We start from the raw sequence: 19,699 nt of genomic DNA, 5'->3' as shown, positions 1-19,699 counted from the left end.
TTATTCACCGGACTGCAACGGTGACGTCATGTCAAAAACATGTGACCAATGTGTAAGCCGTGTACCGGGGTGGGCTCCTCAGGATACATTAAAGCCACGAACGAGGAAAGCAACTCTGACACCAGCTTTTGCAAAAACAGAATTTTACTAACACGTGATAATAAACACAACCACGAATGCTGAGATCATAAAATAAGTTTACATACACCCAGCCCGAAGGTTGAGACCCCTGTGTTGCACAGCACGGCGCCCCCTGATGGATGCCAGTGGAAATCTCGCTGTAATTTACCTACTGGCGGGCACAACTAAAACTGCCCCGCTGTATCTAATATTACCCTGAAACAAACAAGAACAATTGGTTGGGTGCTCAGTACGGGTTAGCCTGCAGTGCAACACATCAGTTCACAATCTAACCGTTCTCTTTATTATTCCCCCTCCCATAACTAGTCCGGTAGCATGTGCCTGATTATTTTTCCTGAGCAAAACGCTTAACTGGATAGAGTTCGTGGGGGTATTTATTAGTTCTCAAATGTGCAATGTCCCTTTTAGTAATGGAGTCCTTGTAGTACAGTAGCAACACTTCAGGCCTGACACAAAGCAGAGACCCTAACTATCTAACTACAGACCTGGTCTATGGCCTACCACGATCTTACCGACCCGGGTCTGCTCTTTATCCACTGATGTCTCTGAACCGAACAACCAGTCTCTCCAGCAAACACGAGGTCCTGCAGCTGTTGTCACAGAGGAGGTCCTCTAAGTCCTGGATCCATTAGCTTTTCTGCTCACACACAGCTCCTAAGATGGCTGCTCCTTCTCCATGCTCTGCAAAGCCACAACTCTTATAAATATGGAAATATATATACAGTCAGTCAGCTGTGCCTAGGAAACAGCAGCATCTTGTGGCCAAACAGTAGAACGTCAGTCCAGAACATTTAACTTCGTTTAAACAAACACAATGTTTAGACAATGAGTGCTGTTTCCCCACCTCGGAAATGCGGCCAATCAGTGGCCTCTTTGTGTGCACCGCTGAGGCCAGTGACTGGCTGCAGCAGTCATGTGTTGTTGATGTGCTATTACGACTGCAGCTGGGTAAGTAGAACCCAGCCAGGAGAAATGAATCGGCGACAATGAAAGAAATGTCATGGCAGCACAGGATCGGTCAGGTAAGTAATTACCGGCTCCCCTTCTGAAACCAGACAACCCCTTTAAAAGGGTTGTCCCCTTTGAACAATGTATACTTGTTAGAAGGGACTGTTGATGATAAGCTGATGACAAAATGTCCTCCTGCTGAGAGCTCCAGCGATCAGCTATTATCGGTGGGAAAATCTGGTAGTAAGTGTTCCATCTCACTGCAGCGCCACCACAGGGGAAATGATGCATTACACAGTGCCTATTCAAATCAGTGGATCCTCTATGTAACGCAGGAAAGGACACGTCATCCAGAGTGATAGATGCTCTTTGCAACCTCTCCCTACTCTGGCCTAATCGTCTAAAAGGGCATATGAAACTTGCCGTGTGCCTGGGTGGGCTCCCCAGGATGCAGCGAAGTCACGAACGAGGAAAGCAACACTGACAACAGCTTTTGTAAAACAGGCTTTTTACTATAACAGGGTATTAAACACAATCCCAAATGCAAGGAACATAAAATGAGGTTACATACACTCAGCGCGGAAGCCGAGATCCATATGCTGCACAGCACGGCGCCCTAAGATGGATGACAGAAAAACAATTACGGTAATTTACCTATTGCGGGCACACCTAACACTGCCTCGCGTACCTCTTATTACCCTAAAGCAGGAACAATTGCTTGGGGTGCGAGGTACGGCTTCCCGCGGTACAGCACAAGAGCTTACAATATTATCGGTCTATACAGTACTTCACCCACCCTTTCCCATAAATGCTTCGGTGGCACGTGCCTGGTAGTACTCCCAATCAAAATGCTGGACTGACTGGAGTAAGGCTACATGCACACGACCGTATGTGTTTTGGGGTCCGCAAATAAAAACGGATGACATCCATATGCCATCAGTTTTTTTTGCGGATCTTTTGTAACAATGCCTAAAACGGACAAGAATAAAACGTTCTATTTTTTTGTGGGGCTACGGAACGGACATACTGATGCGGACAGCACACGGTGTGCTGTCCACATATTTTGCGGACCCATTGTATGTAGCCTAAAGGTAAAGTTCTTTCCTGATCTCCAGTGAGAACTATAACTTGAACTGGTGAGTCCTGGTGGTGAATAAACACTCTTTAAGGCCTGCCACACATATAGATACTAACTAACTAACGGCAGGTCTAATCTCAGTCTCTGGTATTTCAGGCGCCAGTACTACAATGTGATGTGTGCACGATTTTACTGACCCGGGTATGTTTTCATCCGATGATGTTTTCAACATGGGCAGCAGCAAGTCTCTTCAGCACAAATGCGGCCCTGCAGAGAAGATAGCGCTTTGTTCCAAAGGTCCTAACAGCCTTCCTGGAAACTATCCTTTTCCTACGGACGGGCTCTGGGACTTGGACTTCGATCAGCCTCACTCAGCTGCAGCTCCGGCCACTGTAGTAAGCCCAGACACTTAGATGCCAGCGGATTCGATTCGCACACTGTCCTGTTCTGTCTGGCTCCCTCTAAGATGTCTGCTGTTCCTCTGCTTCCTGCTTCTTCTCCAGCTTCTCAACCCCACCTCTCATGAATATTGAAATCCAGCAGTATATTAGCTATGTGGGGAAACAGCGGCCTCTTGTGGCCAAACAGCAAAATAACAGTCTTGTTAACTTAGTCCACACAAACAGTATTCAAATATTAAGAATGGTTTCTCAATCAACATCCCATAAATATTCATTTATGAAGGTAGTTGTAATTTTGTAATGTATTATTTTACCTTTCTTGCTCCTATCTTCCATTCTGGGCTGTGGTCACATGACCATGTCCATGCCGCTGTTTCCTATAATGTTATGTCCATGGGTAGGGCAGTGAAAGGGGAGTGTCTATGTAACTAGCTAGTGGGAGGAGCTATAAACTAGCCGGGTGTTGTTAGGGGCAGTGCTGGTGGTGTGGCAGAGGAAGGAGAAGTGCATTGTGGGTTTGGTTGGAGACAGCAACAGGAAGTGCTACATACAGGATGGAAACAAACCAGAGGGATTGGTTTACATGGTGAAAACGGATCAGGAGAGCAGGGGTGCACCTAGCCTTTCTGCTGCTTGAGGCGAAAAACTAAAACGGCACCCCTCCCCCAATCCCCATGACAAGTTCTCAACCTAACCTCTTCCCTCCTAACATTACATACAGAACTACAAAACATACAGGGTAATACAGCTCCACATACGTCTTACATCCAGTGACATCTCCTTTGATATAGATGCTCTTCTTCCTCATCTTCTCTATTCAGACCAAACCACCATGATGATTTTTCAGCCATCTCTTATCTCTGCAGGCACTAGGCCTGAAGCCTATCAGAGGGAACAGCGGGGCAGGAAGACATCACTCCTGTGCCCAGCAGCAGCATCCAACTGCATTACCGTCCTGAGGGCGGCGATACAGTTGAAAATACAGAGATGAGTGCTTTCACAATGGAAGCACTCTTTACCCTCGGCCCTGCCGCCGACCCCACTCATCTTAAGTTCTGCGCCGCCTGAGGCAATGGCCTCACTTCGCCTAATTGGCAATGCGGCCCTGCAGTAGAGTTTAAATTGAAAAAAAAAAAAAGTATGGGGAAGATATACATGATGTAGGCAACTACATGAGCAGCTCTATTAAACAGAATAGTAATCCCAGAAAATCCCTTTAAGAACCAGCGACTGTTGTTTGTACTAAATATCATTGTCATTTTCATTGTCACAGACATCCCAACCTGCAAAAACTCATTTCAGGGAGGTTTTCATTTTTCTTCTTTCACAAACTTTTTATTACATTTTCCAAACATATGCAGTATCTGCACACTTTGCTCTATGGTGTGGAGGACGGGGCTCATTACCCTGCCCCAAATTATCATATTTATGTATATGATTAAAGGGATTCTGTCACCACCTATAAGCCCTGTGAGCTAAACATCTGCTCATGTCCAGGGTAGCATTCTGATTTCTAAGGTGGCCTTATAAAAGCCATTTGTGGCTTTATTCTGCGGAAAAACAGGTTTTACTAACCTGTCAATCATTGAATTAAGGTGCCCAAGCAGGGGAGGTCTGTGGATGCATGGTGCCCTGCCGCACGCATCGCCGTTCGTGCCCAGCGCTGCCTTCTACTCCTCAGTGCCGCCTCTCCCTATCCCTCCCTACCACTCCTCCTGCTTTGAGATCTTGCGCGTGCGCACAGGCTCAGCCTGATGCGCCGTTGCGGACTGCTGGCATCGGCTTCTTCTTGCACTGTGCGCACACGCCGAGAAGGGGACACTGCTATAGGTTGCCGGAAAGGTTTACTGCGAGTAAACTAGAGATGGGAAGTTCGGATCTTTCACATGAATCGGTTCATTCGCTGAGCTGACAAGAAGCAAGTGAACCGAAGCTTAGGTTGCGCAATGCGCATGCGCGGATGCTTCGATTCACTTGCTGACTCGCTGAGTCGGCTCTTGGTCTGAGTCAGGAAGTTTATTCTTTAAAACCCTGTGTGTAATTATCTACCCCACTGTAGGAAAAAAAAATCAAGCATCCAGGGGGTGTGAATTTAACACTGTGGTAAATAATACACTGCTCAAAAAAATAAAGGGAACACAAAAATAACACATCCTAGATCTGAATTAATTTAATATTCTTCTGAAATACTTTGTTCTTTACATAGTTGAATGTGCTGACAACAAAATCACATAAAAATTAAAAATGGAAATCAAATTTTTCAACCCATGGAGGTCTGGATTTGGAGTCACACTCAAAAAAGTGGAAAAACACACTACAGGCTGATCCAACTTTGATGTAATGTCCTTAACCACCTCAGCCCCCAGTGCTTAAACACCCTGAAAGACCAGGCTACTTTTTACACTTCTGACCTACACTACTTTCACAGTTTATTGCTCGGTCATGCAACTTACCACCCAAATGAATTTTACCTCCTTTTCTTCTCACTAATAGAGCTTTCATTTGGTGGTATTTCATTGCTGCTGACATTTTTACTTTTTTTGTTATTAATCGAAATTTAACGATTCTTTTGCAAAAAAATGACATTTTTCACTTTCAGTTGTAAAATTTTGCAAAAAAAACGAGATCCATATAGAAATTTTGCTCTAAATTTATAGTTCTACATGTCTTTGATAAAAAAAAAATGTTTGGGTAAAAAAAAAATGGTTTGGGTAAAAGTTATAGCGTTTACAAACTATGGTACAAAAATGTGAATTTCCGCTTTTTGAAGCAGCTCTGACTTTCTGAGCACCTGTCATGTTTCCTGAGGTTCTACAATGGCCAGACAGTACAAACACCCCACAAATGACCCCATTTCGGAAAGTACACACCCTAAGGTATTCGCTGATGGGCATAGTGAGTTCATAGAACTTTTTATTTTTTGTCACAAGTTAGCGGAAAATGATGATTTTTTTTTTTTTTTCTTACAAAGTCTCATATTCCACTAACTTGTGACAAAAAATAAAAGGTTCTATGAACTCACTATGCCCATCACAAAATACCTTGGGGTCTCTTCTTTCCAAAATGGGGTCACTTGTGGGGTAGTTATACTGCCCTGGCATTCTAGGGGCCCAAATGTGTGGTAAGGAGTTTGAAATCAAATTCTGTAAAAAATGACGAGTGAAATCCGAAAGGTGCTCTTTGGAATATGGGCCCCTTTGCCCACCTAGGCTGCAAAAAAGTGTCACACATCTGGTATCTCTGTATTCAGGAGAAGTTGAGGAATGTGTTTTGGGGTGTCTTTTTACATATACCCATGCTGGGTGAGATAAATATCTTGGTCAAATGCCAACTTTGTATAAAAAAATGGGAAAAGTTGTCTTTTGCCAAGATATTTCTCTCACCCAGCATGGGTATATGTAAAAAGACACCCCAAAACACATTCCCCACCTTCTCCTGAGTACGGAGATACCAGATGTGTGACACTTTTTTGCAGCCTAGGTGGGCAAAGGGGCCCATATTCCAAAGAGTACCTTTCGGATTTCACAGGTCATTTTTTACAGAATTTGATTTCAAACTCCTTACCACACATTTGGGCCCCTAGAATGCCAGGGCAGTATAACTACCCCACAAGTGACCCCATTTTAGAAAGAAGACACCCCAAGGTATTTCGTGAGGGGCATGGCAAGTTCCTAGAATTTTTTATTTTTTGTCACAAGTTAGTGGAAAATGATGATTTTTTTTTTTTTTTTTTTTTTCATACAAAGTCTCATATTCCACTAACTTGTGACAAAAAATAAAAACTTCCATGAACTCACTATTCCCATCAGCGAATACCTTGGGGTCTCTTCTTTCCAAAATGGGGTCACTTGTGGGGTAGTTATACTGCCCTGGCATTCTAGGGGCCCAAATGTGTGGTAAGGAGTTTGAAATCAAATTCTGTAAAAAATGACCTGTGAAATCCGAAAGGTGCTCTTTGGAATATGGGCCCCTTTGCCCACCTAGGCTGCAAAAAAGTGTCACACATCTGGTATTGCCGTACTCAGGAGAAGGTGGGGAATGTGTTTTGGGGTGTCATTTTACATATACCCATGCTGGGTGAGAGAAATATCTTGGTCAAATGCCAACTTTGTATAAAAAAATGGGAAAAGTTGTCTTTTGCCAAGATATTTCTCTCACCCAGCAGGGGTATATGTAAAATGACACCCCAAAACACATTCCCCACCTTCTCCTGAGTACGGAGATACCAGATGTGTGACACTTTTTTGCAGCCTAGGTGGGCAAAGGGGCCCATATTCCAAAGAGCACCTTTCGGATTTCACTGGTCATTTTTTACAGAATTTGATTTCAAACTCCTTACCACACATTTGGGCCCCTAGAATGCCAGGGCAGTATAACTACCCCACAAGTAACCCTATTTTGGAAAGAAGACACCCCAAGGTATTCGCTGATGGGCATAGTGAGTTCATGGAAGTTTTTATTTTTTGTCACAAGTTAGTGGAATATGAGACTTTGTATGAAAAAAATAAATAAATAAATAAATCAGCATTTTCCACTAACTTGTGACAAAAAATAAAAAATTCTAGGAACTCGCCATGCCCCTCACGGAATACCTTGGGGTGTCTTCTTTCCAAAATGGGGTCACTTGTGGGGTAGTTATACTGCCCTGGCATTTTCCAGGGGCCCTATTGTGTGGTAAGTAGGTAAATGACCTGTGAAATCCTAAAGGTGCTCTTTGGAATAAGGGCCCCTTTGCCCACCTAGGCTGCAAAAAAGTGTCACACATGTGGTATCGCCGTATTCAGGAGAAGTTGGGGAATGTGTTTTGGGGTGTCATTTTACATATACCCTTGCTGGGTGAGAGAAATATCTTGGCAAAAGACAACTTTTCCCATTTTTTTATACAAAGTTGGCATTTGACCAAGATATTTCTCTCACCCAGCATGGGTATATGTAAAATGACACCCCAAAACACATTCCCCAACTTCTCCTGAGTACGGCGATACCAGATGTGTGACACTTTTTTGCAGCCTAGATGCGCAAAGGTGCCCAAATTCCTTTTAGGAGGGCATTTTTAGACATTTGGATACCAGACTTCTTCTCACGCTTTGGGGCCCCTAGAATGCCAGGGCAGTATAAATACCCCACATGTGACCCCATTTTGGAAAGAAGACACCCCAAGGTATTCAATGAGGGGCATGGCGAGTTCATAGAAAAAAAAATTTTTGGGCACAAGTTAGCGGAAATTGATATTTTTAATTTTTTTCTCACAAAGTCTCCCGTTCCGCTAACTTGGGACAAAAATTTCAATCTTTCATGGACTCAATATGCCCCTCACGGAATACCTGGGGGTGTCTTCTTTCCGAAATGGGGTCACATGTGGGGTATTTATACTGCCCTGGCATTCTAGGGGCCCTAAAGCGTGAGAAGAAGTCTGGAATATAAATGTCTAAAAAATTTTACGCATTTGGATTCCGTGATGGGTATGGTGAGTTCATGTGAGATTTTATTTTTTGACACAAGTTAGTGGAATATGAGACTTTGTAAGAAAAAAATAAATAATTCCGCTAACTTGGGCCAAAAAAATGTCTGAATGGAGCCTTACAGAGGGGTGATCAATGACAGGGGGGGTGATCAATGACAGGGGGGGTGATCAATGACAGGGGGGTGATCAATGACAGGGGAGTAATCAATGACAGGGGGGTGATCAATGACAGGGGGGTGATCAATGACAGGGGGTTGATCAATGACAGGGGGGTGATCAGGGAGTCTATATGGGGTGATAACCACAGTCATTGATCACGCCCGTGTAAGGCTTCATTCAGACGTCCGTATGCGTTTTGCGGATCCGATCCATCTATCAGTGCATCCGTAAAAATCATGCGGACATCTGAATGGAGCTTTACAGGGGGTTGATCAATGACAGGGGGGTGATCAGGGAGTCTATATGGGGTGATCACCACAGTCATTGATCATGCCCCTGTAAGGCTTCATTCAGACGTCCGGATGCGTTTTGCGGATCCGATCCATCTATCAGTGGATCCGTAAAAATCATGCGGACATCTGAATGGAGCTTTACAGGGGGTTGATCAATGACAGGGGGGTGATCAGGGAGTCTATATGGGGTGATCACCACAGTCATTGATCATGCCCCTGTAAGGCTTCATTCAGACGTCCGGATGCGTTTTGCGGATCCGATCCATCTATCAGTGGATCCGTAAAAATCATGCGGACGTCTGAATGGAGCTTTACAGGGGGGTAATCAATGACAGGGGTGTAATCAATGACAGGGGGGTGATCAGGGAGTCTATATGGGGTGATCACCACAGTCATTGATCACGCCCCTGTAAGGCTTCATTCAGACGTCCGGATGCGTTTTGCGGATCCAATCCATCTATCAGTGGATCCGTAAAAATCATGCGGACGTCTGAATGGAGCTTTACAGGGGGGTAATCAATGACAGGGGTGTAATCAATGACAGGGGGGTGATCAGGGAGTCTATATGGGGTGATCACCACAGTCATTGATCACGCCCCTGTAAGGCTTCATTCAGACGTCCGGATGCGTTTTGCGGATCCGATCCATCTATCAGTGGATCCGTAAAAATCATGCGGACGTCTGAATGGAGCTTTACAGGGGGGTAATCAATGACAGGGGGGTGATCAGGGAGTCTATATGGGGTGATCACCACAGTCATTGATCACGCCCCTGTAAGGCTTCATTCAGACGTCCGGATGCGTTTTGCGGATCCGATCCATCTATCAGTGCATCCGTAAAAATCATGCGGACATCTGAATGGAGCTTTACAGGGGGTTGATCAATGACAGGGGTGTAATCAATGACAGGGGGGTGATCAGGGAGTCTATATGGGGTGATAACCACAGTCATTGATCACGCCCCTGTAAGGCTTCATTCAGACGTCCGGATGCGTTTTGCGGATCGGATCCATCTATCAGTGCATCCGTAAAAATCATGCGGACATCTGAATGGAGTTTTACAGGGGGGTGATCAGGGAGTCTATATGGGGTGATCACCACAGTCATTGATCATGCCCCTGTAAGGCTTCATTCAGACGTCCGGATGCGTTTTGCGGATCGGATCCATCTATCAGTGCATCCGTAAAAATCATGCGGACATCTGAATGGAGCTTTACAGGGGGGTGATCAGGGAGTCTATATGGGGTGATCACCACAGTCATTGATCATGCCCCTGTAAGGCTTCATTCAGACGTCCGGATGCGTTTTGCGGATCCGATCCATCTATCAGTGGATCCGTAAAAATCATGCGGACGTCTGAATGGAGCTTTACAGGGGGGTAATCAATGACAGGGGTGTAATCAATGACAGGGGGGTGATCAGGGAGTCTATATGGGGTGATAACCACAGTCATTGATCACGCCCCTGTAAGGCTTCATTCAGACGTCCGGATGCGTTTTGCGGATCCGATCCATCTATCAGTGGATCCGTAAAAATCATGCGGACGTCTGAATGGAGCTTTACAGGGGGTTGATCAATGACAGGGGGGTAATCAATGACAGGGGGGTGATCAGGGAGTCTATATGGGGTGATCAGGGGCTAATAAGGGGTTAATAAGTGACGGGGGGGGGGGTGTAGTGTAGTGTAGTGGTGCTTGGTGGGACTTTACTGAGCTACCTGTGTCCTCTGGTGGTCGATCCAAACAAAGGGGACCACCAGAGGACCAGGTAGCAGGTATATTAGACGCTGTTATCAAAACAGCGTCTAATATACCTGTTAGGGGTTAAAAAAAAACACATCTCCAGCCTGCCAGCGAACGATCGCCGCTGGCAGGCTGGAGATCAACTCTCTTACCTTCCGTTCCTGTGAGCGCGCGCGCCTGTGTGCGCGCGTTCACAGGAAATCTCGCGTCTCGCGAGATGACGCATATATGCGTGACTCTGTGCAGGGCTGCCACCTCCGGAACGCGATCCTGCGTTAGGCGGTCCGGAGGTGGTTAAAACAAGTCAAAATGAGGCTCAGTAGTGTGTGTGGCCTCTAGTTGCCTGTATGACCTCCCTACAATGCCTGTGCATGCTCCTGATGAGGTGGCGGACGATCTTCTGAGGGATCTCCTCTCAGACCTTGACTAAAGCATCTGCCAACTCCTGGACAGTCTGTGGTGCAACGTGACGTTGGTGGATAGAGCGAGACATGATGTCCCAGATGTGCTCAATTTGATTCAGGTCTGGGGAACGGGCGGGCCAGTCCATAGCATCAATGCCTTCTTCTTGCAGGAACTGCTGACACACTTCAGCCACATGAGGTCTAGCATTGTCTTGCATTAGGAGGAACCCAGGGCCAACCGCACCAGCATATGGTCTCACAAGGGGTCTGAGGATCTCATCTCGGCTACCTCTGGCGAGCACATGGAGGGCTGTGAGGCCCTCCAAAGAAATGCCACCCCACACCATTACTGACCCAATGCCAAACCGGTCATGCTGGAGGATGTTGCAGGCAGCAGAACGTTCTCCACGGCATCTCCAGACTCTGTCACGTCTGTCACATGTGCTCAATGTGAACCTGCTTTCATCTGTGAAGAGCACAGGGCGCCAGTGGCAAATTTGCCAATCTTGGTGTTCTCTGGCAAATGCCAAACATCCTGCACGGTGTTGGGCTGTAAGCACAACCCCCACCTGTGGACGTCGGGCCCTCATGTCACCCTCATGGAGTCTGTTTCTGACCGTTTGAGCAGACACATGCACATTTGTGGCCTGCTGGAGGTCATTTTGCAGGGCTTTGGTAGTGCTCCTCCTGTTCCTCCTTGCACAAAGGTGGAGGTAGCGGTCCTGCTGCTGGGTTGTTGCCCTCCTACGGCCTCCTCCACGTCTCCTGATGTACTGGCCTGTCTCCTGGTAGCGCCTCCATGCTCTGGACACTACGCTGACAGACACAGCAAACCTTCTTGCCACAGCTCGCATTGATGTGCCATCCTGGATAAGCTGCACTACCTGAGCCACTTGTGTGGGTTGTAGACTCCGTCTCATGCTACCACTAGAGTGAAAGCACCGCCAGCATTCAAAAGTGACCAAAACATCAGCCAGGAAGCATAGGAACTGAGAAGTGGTCTGTGATCACCACCTGCAGAACCACTTCTTTATTAGGGGTGTCTTGCTAATTGCCTATAATTTACACCTGTTGTCTATCCCATTTGCACAACAGCATGTGAAATTGATTGTCACTCAGTGTTGCTTCCTAAGTGGACAGTTTGATTTCACAGAAGTGTGATTGACTTGGAGTTACATTGTGTTGTTTAAGTGTTCCCTTTATTTTTTTGAGCAGTGTATAATTAAAATGGAGGGTTAAATGTGTAAATGTATTTAAAAAAAAATGCATCTCTCTCAATAGTTCTATAGCTACTGAATGAGACAGAAGAAGGGTTGCCTTTAACATATATATCTCCTTGAGAAGCCAATTTGACCCTAAAGGGTTAATTCAACCTGTAATGTAAACTCTGTCCTGTCACTTCTCTTATCTCTCTGCTCTGCTATCAGTAAACCTTTCTGGGATACGTATATTGTCTCACATGCGGGTGTCAGGGAGCCGCTATCTAATTGCGGGAGACTCCCTGAACCTCCGGGAGACTTGAGATCCCTGTTGTCAGATAAATAGGGGATGTGCTGCCGACAATAATACAAACTGTACAGGAACAATTAAGAGGAGGTAAATGTTAACTTGCCGGATTGGCGGTCATTATCTGCAGGTTGTCTGGCGGTGTAAATGGGCCCTTATACACTTATGACTATAGGGCTAGTGCTCATTAAATAATGTTGGTTGATCCTTCAGTTCAGAAGTAGTGTGTATATAGAAGTACGGAAGTGATGGATCACCCTGCACCACTCCCACGCTTGAAGACAAGGGCCCCTGAATAAATAAGAAAGCCTTACAGTACAGCAGGGGTAAATTCAATATTGACCCTGCCTCTATTGCCATTTTATTGTATGCTCAGTATAAAGTCAATACAGTTTGCAAACATAGCAGACAAATAACATGACCCAGTCCCTGGCCTTCTGAAGAGCTAATAACATCACGGAGTGTGCAGGTTGTTACGCTTATCCTTAGAGGTATTCAGGCATGATTAAAGTGCGGTAGGCCACTGACGGACTACACTGACGTGAATAGTGTGCTCCACCCAACTTTACAGTGAGAAAGTGCTATCTGTGTACCTACAGCTTACGCTGGATTTACACGCTCCGACCAGCAGTCAGTTATTGGGAAGGACAGGGATTTCCCTGGAGAAAAAAAGTAATAGTGGTCCCATGTTGTAGGCACATCAAAGCTGACAGAAGGCAGGGCCAACATTACTATATTGTGGCACCACCCCAGTAGAGCCAAATACCACAGTGCATCACAAAATTCCTCCCCAGAAGCTGGTCAACGCCAACTGCCACGTTCTGTCTTCCTACTCCAGTTCCCTCAAGATGGCAATACAGTTGAATTCAAAAATCAGGAGGAGAGCGTCAGATCATTACATACCTGCCTGGAGGTCTTGAGAAGGTCTCAGGTGGTCTCCTTCGCATCAGCCCACCTTTAAGTTTCCCTGTAGAGTCTATGGCCAGTCCACCCCTAGGGAAGGAAGCGTTCCTTCCGAACAATTAGCTGCCCGTTCAGTGCTGCGATCACCTCCACAGTATGATGATGAGCAATGGCTACTGCGATCACTCGTCCTCATACAGCTGCATTGTTTCAGGGCAGCAGATCCCTGTTCACACCGCACATTCTGCTGCCCAGAAACAACGATTGAGGTGTCTGCACTAACGATTGTTTCAACGATCGTTCATTGGGTTATCGAGGGCAACGTTCATTTCCATTAGCCGGCCTGGACATTGGGCCCTGTGAACCCAGCATAAGTTCTCTTCTGCCCAATATATGCAGGGCATTCCCCGTTTTGCCCTCCTTCCTGTTTCTCGGTCAGTGTATGACGATACTCTTTAGACAATCAATGCTGGCATTATGTGGGCCCTTTTTTTTTTTTAATGAAGGATAACACTGAATCACTGTAAGGCATGGTGGTGGCAGTGGGCCCTGGTTCGTGTATGTTTGTTATTGCTGCATTTTACATTTCTGTTAATGAACCCTGGTTTAGGCTACTTTCACACTAGCGTTTTTTGCAGATCTGTCATGGATCTGCAAAAACGCTTCCGTTACAATAATACAACCGCATGCATCCGTCATGAACGGATCCGGTTGTATTATGTCTTCTATAGCCATGACGGATCAGTCTTGAACACCATTGAAAGTCAATGGGGGACGGATCCATTTTCTTGTGCCAGGCAGACAGCAAAACGCTGCAGGCAGAGTTTGGTGTCCGCCTCCAGAGCGGAATGGTGACTGAACGGAGACAAACTGATGCTTTCTGAGCGGATCTTTTTCCAATTTAGAATGCATTAGTGCAAAACTGATCCGAGAGCCCAAGACCGATCTCACAAACGGAAAGCCAAAACGCTAGTGTGAAAATAGCCTTAGACTACCTGCACACGACCGCATTTTGTCATTCATGTACTGTCTGCATCCGAATGTCCTTTCTGCAAATTATAGAACGTGTCCTTCAGGTCCGCAAAATGCATTGAAGTCAATGGGCTCGCAAAAAAATGCAACTAGAACAAGGAGGTTATCCATAGTTTGCCTACTGTGGCTTCTCTGTCTGATTACTCCGCTTCAGATTCTAAGCTTTAGACCTCAATCACCTTCTGTTGATCAGTCATACGGATTGCTGGGGTTCCTTCTGCTTCCATCAGTGCTTCCTTATCTGGATTTGAAGAGCTAGTTTGAAACTAAATGTGGAGACTCTATCAGAACATCATCCTTTTGATTGTGCGATTCCACTTCAGCCTGGTTGTGAAGCCCCGGAGTAAAGGTGGTCAAACACAGTAGATCAGGGGTGCACCTAGCCTTTCTGCCTGAGCCGAAAACTGAAACACCCCCCCCCCCCCCCCCCCTCGCCATGCCAATTTCTTAACCTAACCCCTTCCCTTTAGCTCACGGTCCTTCGGCTGTCCCCCCTCTTGCCTCTACTTGAGGCGAACGCCTAACCTGGCCTCATTGGTGGTGCACCCCTGCATTAGATAGAAGTTAGTTCATGGTTGAACAAACAAACATCTGGTGAACGGTCGTTTCTCAGACGCGACCATACATATTTTAGTCCATAATGGCCATTACAGATGTTCAACCTGGCCATACATGTTCAATGAAACCAGGCGATGGACGAAAAATTTGTCTGGGAATGTTTTTTCAAAGAAAGATCTTTCATCAACGAAGATCTTTCTTTGAATGAATGATCTTTTGTCCAAATATCAGACAAAAATATTAAATGCAACTGACTTCTTTTCAGACGACAATGATCTGTCATCAGTAAGCTAAAACAACTGTTCATTGTTAAATTTCACCTGACAAGTGATTGTTTTAGTTCCATCCATTTTCATCAACTTTAGAAAAATGTGTATGGCCACCTTAAAGGGGTTGTCTCACTTCAGTAAGTTGCATTTATCATGTAGAGAAAGTTAATACAAGGCACTTACTAATATATTGTGATTGTCCATATTGCTTCCTTTGCTGGCTGGATTCATTTTTCCATCTTATTATACACTGCTTGTTTCCATGGTTACAGACCACCCTGCAATCCATCAGTGGTGGTCGTGCTTGCTCACTATAGGACAGTCCTCCTCATCTGACAGAGTTACTCCGGAGTGGAGACAGGAGCTTAAATGGGTTGTGCAAGAATGTTGGGGTTTTTGGCAAACCACCAACCCCCCCCCCCCCCAACCCTGAGATTGACCTCAGTGATATTAATTTGACATTACTGGAGCTCAGCAGAGCATCGCAGGCCTGCAGGAGAGGAAGCGTGGAGCTGGTGCTGGGAAGCAGGTAAGTCATCTCTTTGCAGGTCTGACAGAATGGAGGGGGGGGGGGGGGGTTCTGGCAGACAACCCCTTTTAAGGAGTTTGTGGCTTAAATACAATTTGTACACATTTCAAGCCCTCTCGGCAAGCACCCTCTGGTCTTCTATAGCCTCTACCTATTCTAATAGAACGCTGGTCTGAAATTTCTGTGGAGTTTTTGCAGACTTACCTCCTGCCCTGGGATTCTCTACTAGGTGGTAGCCGACCATTTTTACAAGAGGTCCCATTTTGTCCAGTTGACTGGTCTCCCTTCTGTTCTCTAATTGACTGACGTGTTCTTCAAGGAGACCTTCCACCTCCATGGCCTACCAACACTACCAACTTGAGGTTCTTGTTGAGGTATGCAACCTTTCTCTCATATTTTGAAAAACCTTATGCAAAGTCTTTCCTTGAACTTCTCTTCTGGATACCACCCTTCGATCTGTGTCAATGCTCAACAAAATAACTTGCTCATTCTACTTCCTTGGGCCATTTCATAGATAAAAACCAAGCCTCCAACTCATGAACTCCCTTTTAAGACAATCTATAGTTGTACGATTAATATTTCACTTCTTACTTTAACCCAGCCTCTGGAACCTGCTTTAGTAGATGGATGTTGAGGTTGGTAAGAGGTTCTTGAGAGGTTCACAAGAGCTTGGAATATGCCACTGTTAAGGATAAGAAGAAAGCTGGTAAGCACCAATGTTCAATCCCCAAAGTTGCTCCTCGGGATAAAATCTGGCCTTTTCCGACCTACGGTAAGTTCCTGTCCTATAAGCTTGTTTCACTTGGCCTTTTTTAAGGCATTCAGTCACCTTCTTTCTTAAGGTTGTTTAATATATGAGCAGGGAGGAGTGAGGGATGGTGACTCAACTAGAGCTCCACACCTATCCTAGTAGTGCGGCTGGTCAGGACTTCTCACATCACACTAATCAATGCACTTGATTAGTCCATCTATAGAAGAATAGATCACCTATGATTATGAATAGAGATGAGCGAATTTTTCAAAAATTTGATTCGTCGGTTCGCTGAATTTTTTGGGAAAAATTTGCTTCGAAAAATTTGCTTATTTGCATTGAATTATGTTAAAAACTGCTATTTCCTGGCTGCAGAGAGCCTGTATAGTGGTGTAGAACACGCATAGTGAGTCTGCTGTGGTAGTGAAATAATACTGTGAGTCAGTATGACATGCAGATGACAGGCGTCGCTTTCAGAATCACTGCACACTTCACTTATTTTGGGCAGTCAGAGTATGAACTCAGCCTTACAGGTCGATGTTAGTGCCAAGAAGAAGAGCACTCCTTTTACACCGTCGTCAGCTGATCCCACATAGATGTCTACAGAATATGTTCTATTAAATACTTATACAAGTAGAGCTCCCCGACAGAGTGGAGAGGGTGTTAGCAGTAGGTTTGTGTTGACGTCACTGATTGTTTTGCCCTTCCTCTGATCCATCAGAACAATTACCCCAAAAAAACGGATCCTGTCTGTGGAGCAAATGAGGTGCTGAAGGGAAGGACAGACAGCTCCCTTCGGCTGAGGTGGTGGAGCCTTGACTGCCTAAAATCGGCTTCGTGCCACTGGGCGATGCAGCGGTTGCTGCGGCAGGCTGGGCCTCCACATCTGAGCCACGGTTCTCCCAGGCCACTTTATGGTGATACTGCATATGTTGACGCAGGGCCGTGGTGCCAACATTGACACCCTGGCCACGCTGCACCTTCTGCCCACAGATTCTACATATGGCCACGCTTCACCTCCTCCGGCGGCTTAACAAAAAACTGCCACACCACCAAGTAGGTGATTTTGCCCCCAACCCTGCGCACTGACTGACTACTACCGCCTCTGTGAACCTGTGTACCACTAATTCCTGTGCAGGTAGGCTCCTGCGAAGCAGGTGGTCTACCCCGGGCATGTTTGGCTACCGACCTCTCACTGCTGCCACACTACTGACTACCGGCCACACTGGCGACTTGCTGGCTCCGCCACTGCCTCACAGGCAAGCTGCAACCCTCTTCTCCCGAAGATGAAGACCCCTCGTCAGAGGGGGTGAAGACGTGATGACATAGGTTTGCTATGTCGCTACTCCCGCCGACCGTTCTATCCCACTGCACTATGCAAGACACGAGCCTCTCTATCTGAACCGTGGGACACCCCCACCTCTCGGCCCTTTGCGTTCTGCTGGACTGGACTCTTGGCCGATCCCCTGCATTTGTCCACCTTGTCTGGCGGTGTCTGTTTGCTGCCTCGCTTGCAGATGGGGCGGTTGCCCTCCTTCTGATGTTTCGGTCTCCGCTGCTTCCTGCCGCCCCACTCCTTGGATCTTCGTCGGCTGGGACCTGGTTATAGGTTTGAAGTATCAAATATATGTTGCTTCGTGTTCTCCTCTCCCTCCATGTTTGACCCTCCTCCCCCATGCCCTGTGTAATCGTTTTCTCGATCTCCCCGCTTCGTCTATTCATTTATAGGGAATATGGGACAGAAGGTTAAAATTTCTCAACTTTAAGTGTGGCTTAAAACACGATTTAATAATACACGTTCTCCGAGACAAAAGGCTTGGCAAATTGATTGTCTGGCAATTTCCCTCGAATATTGGGATAATATATTGGCGAATTTAAGTTTAGTTTCTCATAATTATAATCAAGTTTTGGTTCAATTTAATATTTTTAATTTAATTTAACAGATTGAAGAATGTGGACAGTTCGATCTGATAATTGGCGGCAGTCCTTGTAATGACTTATCTGTGGTTAACCCGCACCGGAAAGGCCTTTATGGGGGCAGTGGACAACTGATTTTTGACTTTCCACGAAAAACATTCCAAAAAACAATCTCTACCTGGAGACAAATCTTGTCAAGATTGATGCAAGTGCGGTATCGGCTGCTCATCGAGCCAGATACTTCTGAGGGAACCTGCCTGGCATGAACAGGCCTCTAGTAGCTACAAACAATAAGAAGATAAGATTGCTTGGAGCCCGGAAGAGTCGCGAAGTTCATCAAGATTCCAACCATAACTACCAGCCCCTGGTCTCTTCATCAGGGAAAACATCACGAGTTCCCAGTCATCATGGATGGGAAGGAGGACATCCTGTACTGCACGGAGATGGAGAGGGTCTTCGGATTCCCCCCGCACTATATGGATGTCTCAGAAATGGACCACTGCTCCCGACAGAAGCTCCTGGGAAGGTCATGAAGGGTCCCGGTCATCCGGCATCTATTCACCCCGCTGAAGGATTATTTTGAAAGTGTGTAGAAGCCACACGGGGCCCCCACGCTGCAGATTTATCATGGAGACACTGGATTTTATAATATTACATTTAGCCGGGCACGGCACTTCAGAGGGGCGTTCCTGGGCACCGTGGAGAAAGAATAACACCCCTCTGGGCTCCTTACAGTGTCATTTACATATCATAAGAATCGATTTTTTGAAGAAATGACAAGACTCACAATCAAAAGAACAAGACAGATGGAAAAAAAGGTACTCTGTTAAACATGGATTCATGAAAAAAAAAAATGGTAAATTGCTAGTGACAGATTCCCTTTAAGGCCCTTCGTTACCCAACTCCTAAGTGTGATCAGCTACATCATCGAGTACTGTCTGCACGTCACTGATGTCCTCCTCAACCGTCTCTGGGTCAAGAGCCTGACCGCTCGCAACACCAGCTCCCACACCACTCTCCTCATCACTACTTGCCCGCCTAGTGGAGGAAGCGGCGGATGTCTCCTCCACATCTTGGCTGGCCAGTAGCTGCTGTCTTCTAGTAGCTCGTCCTCACTGTATAGTGGAGCTGAGCCTACAGCAGGGCTTGACAAATTTCCTTGGAATCTAGGAGCCAGCTAAAAAAGTTAGGAGCCAGGCGGAGCCGCGTCATAAAGCCCCCAGTAGATGCCCCTATAGTGCCCCCCCAATAATGCTGTATACCATGTTACATATGCAGTGTACATGTGCTGTATAGTATTGTATATGCAGTATACAGGACCATGATATATGTACAGTATATAGGACTATGACATTCAGTGTACGTGCTGTATACTATGTTACATACGCAGTATACAGGACCATGATATATGTACAGTATATAGGACTATGACATTCAGTGTACGTGCTGTATACTATGTTACATACGCAGTATACAGGACCATGATATATGTACAGTATATAGGACTATGACATACAGTGTACATGTGCTGACACCTCAGGCTCCTGCCTCACTTGGAAGAGAGTAGTAGTAATTTGCACTGGAGGCGTGTAGTTACCTGCGGGTG

At 46.0% G+C, this 19,699-nt stretch overlaps 1 pseudogene; it reads left to right on the top strand.

Annotated features, from left to right (window-relative positions):
- The first annotated feature begins 992 nt into the window (after positions 1 to 992).
- On the top strand, positions 993 to 18,686 carry LOC120998982 (annotated as a pseudogene).
- The last annotated feature ends 1,013 nt before the right edge of the window (positions 18,687 to 19,699 follow it).

The sequence above is a fragment of the Bufo bufo genome, chromosome 4 (assembly GCF_905171765.1).
Source record: "Bufo bufo chromosome 4, aBufBuf1.1, whole genome shotgun sequence".
NCBI lineage: Eukaryota > Metazoa > Chordata > Amphibia > Anura > Bufonidae > Bufo > Bufo bufo.
Note: the sequence above shows the minus strand (reverse complement) of the source record. Positions and strands in the feature narration are given on the sequence as shown.